Here is a 3278-nt window from a genome sequence, read left to right as displayed (position 1 = left end):
CTTGAAAATCCTTTGTACCAACCATCGCTTATAGACCATCATTGGCCACTGCATTAAAATTATAAGAGGTATATTTGTGATTTTCAAAATACTGATGCATGCAATGTAAAAATATTTTACCTTTTGCATCAGCTGTGAGATAGTTGGATAACAAAAAATCACCAATAATGACCTTCTTACTGGGGATGCCAAAGTTGACTCATGAAGCTGTAGAGGTAACTTACTATCCCTAATTTCCAATGGTAATATCAAAGTTTTCATAAAAGACAGAATCATTTTTCAAAAAAAATTTCTATAACTTTTCTAATGGCTGTGATTGTAATTTTCTAACTGATAGTTTGTATGATTCCTTTTTTGCTACCATGAAGGAGATGTTGTATGGGGCTTTCAAGCCTCTTTCAGTATCAGTACTGGCTGGGGCTTTGAAATAGAAAAATATTGGTGTTTTAAATACCTTTGAATTTTTAGTTTCATGTCAGAGTGAACCCTTTTAAAGTGGTCATTAATTTTTGCCGGTTTCATGGCATTATTAATAAAAGTCCTTTCGCACAAGAAATACAATAGTATGGTGTAATTTGTAAATAAAGTAATGAATCCATAATTGTAAGACTAAATAAAGTTAAACATTATGTCATTTTTTCCTTTCGCCAGCATCTACGAATACCTTGCATTTTGATTTCTTCATAAAAACAGCCTATGTTACGTTTGGATTTCTTCGTCTGCTAATTGGATGTTATGTCTTTACTTTTTAAACAACAAATTGTTCAGCTAACAATACGTTTTTGTTTCTCTCTCTCTCTCTCTCTTCCTCATCTCCTCTCTCTCTCTCTCCCTCTCCCTCCTCTCTCTCTCTCTCTCTCTCTCAAGCTTACATTTTAATGAAATCAATATATAATCTATGATAGTTGTAAGCTCTAAGATTTGTAGTGAATAAACAATTGACCTATTTACCTTATAAGCATAATGAAGTTTTATACACAGATTTTTACAAATTATTAATGTGAATCTCAAATCGGATGCTTCATTTAACATGTAGACCCCAGCAGTGAATATTCACGAACCAGTTAGTTATGTTTCCACCCCCCTCTCGACTCTCTGACAGTCTGAATATTCATCGACCACCTGGATGGTCTCATTGGTCCCTGCTTTGAGAACCCCTGGTTTAGAGGCAAGGCTAGAACTGAGAAAATTTTTGCTCTCGGTTCCATGATACAAAGTTATGTGATCGTAATGCTTATGTTAAGAGCCCCTTATTATAGATGTTTCAATTCTATGGTGACCATTTCAAAGAAATTAAATCATACATCTAAAGAAATCAAGAGAAAATCTGAATTTTAAGTGGCCTATAACAATTTTGAATACTCCCTAATGGCATCGTTAGTACAACCTTCAAGTTTATTAAACTTATTATACCCATTAACAAGCACTATGACAGGGTTGTCCCATCATCCTTAGTTCTGATTTATTCGAGGCAATAGGTAGTAGGCTGGCCGGGCCTCAGCCACCCGTTGAGATACTACTACCTCTAGAGAGTTATTGGATCCTTTGAGTTGTCAGACAGTACTATATGGGCCCTCTCACTGGTTACGGCTCATAATTTCTTTGCCTATGCATACACCGAATAGTCTGGCCTATCCTTTTTACATTCTCATCTGTCCTCATGACCTGACATTTCTTAGATTACCAAACAATTCCTCTTCGATCAAGGGGTTAACCACTGCAATGTAATTGTTCAGGGGACTACTTTCCCCTTGGTAAGGGTAGAAGAGACTACTTATTTATGCTAAGCAGCTCTTTTAAGAGAAGGAAACTTCAAAATCAAAACATTGTTCTCCAGTGTTGGGTAGTGCCATAGCCTCTAGAGTCTATTCCATGGCCTTCCACTGTCTTGGATAAGAGTTCTCTTCTTTGAGGGTATACAGAGCATGCTGTTCTATGTTATTCCTCCTTCCCCTGTTTTTTTTTTTTTTTTTTTTTTTTTTTTTTTTTATGAAAGACCTTACTTATTGTTCTTACTGTCTTAGTATATATTCATTTTGCTCGATTATTACTTCTCTTGTAGTTTTTTATATTCTTGTTTTCTTTCCTCGCTGGACTATTTTTCCCTGTTGGAGCCCTTAGCTTATTAAATCTTGCTTCTGCAACTAGGGTTGCAGCTTAGCTTGTAATAATAATAATAATAATAATAATAATAATGATAATAATCATATATTTATCGGCAAAGTCACCCCCCCCCTCCCAACCCCCCCCCCCCCCCCCCCCCCCCCGCTCAAACAACTACTGTACTCAAAATGTTTCGATGATATCATATTCGTTCCTTTTTAAAGTATCTTACGACTAGTTCTCTCTTAAAGGTCCCATAGTATCTATTTTATGAAATATATTTGTGACAGTAGATGAGTTTTTACCTTTTGGAATCTAATTAGTAACTGTTGAAAGAAAAATAAAAGATGCAAATTAAGGGTTTTCATTGATGATTATATAGCAGTCAGTTAGAATATTATTTTTTTGTCTCCAAAATAGAACTCATTTTTTGATTGAATGAACTATATCATAGGTCAGCTAATATCATCTGTCCCTAAATGTAAACAGTAAATATCTAAAAACTTTATTAATGCATAGCAAAATAATTGAATTTTGCACCACATTTTTCACTTAGTTCCACTGAACATGAAATATTTATTGCAGATAGGAGTTTTAATGTAGTTTTGCCTTTTAGCGAAATAAATTTCATTGTTGTTGACATATAGTTCAATATACTATGCACAGTTCATGTATGTCTGCAAAGTCAATGCAATCTACAAATAAATTTCTCTTTAGTCAAAGCATATCTACGTAAACAAGTAAATTTATTCAAATAGCAATGGTGACAATACTGTTTTTATTAAAAACTTGTGTGTTACTATAGAGAATCTAATGCTTATAAAGATATAAAAACAAATGAGCCAAGGTTTCAGATGGTTCATGTAAGTTCTATTTAAAAGACCACAGTAATATTTATTTCTTTAATGATTAGCTGAACAAGTAACCTTTTTCTTTGGTTAGATATGTTTTTTTTCCATATTTGGTAAATATTCTATTCGCCTAGTTACCAATAAAAAAAAAAGAAAAAAAAAAGAAAAAAAAAACATTTACGCTTTTTGTCAAAATTCACCACGAGATTATGTATAATTTCATTTTTTACGTTTTTTATATTTTTGGTGATATTTTATAGTTAAGTAAATACATGATAAATTTTTCATCAAGCATGCAGATTAGTTTACTAAAACGGCTACGGT

This window comes from Palaemon carinicauda, chromosome 36 (genome assembly GCF_036898095.1).
Source record: "Palaemon carinicauda isolate YSFRI2023 chromosome 36, ASM3689809v2, whole genome shotgun sequence".
Lineage (NCBI taxonomy): Eukaryota > Metazoa > Arthropoda > Malacostraca > Decapoda > Palaemonidae > Palaemon > Palaemon carinicauda.
This window is presented reverse-complemented; position numbering follows the sequence as displayed.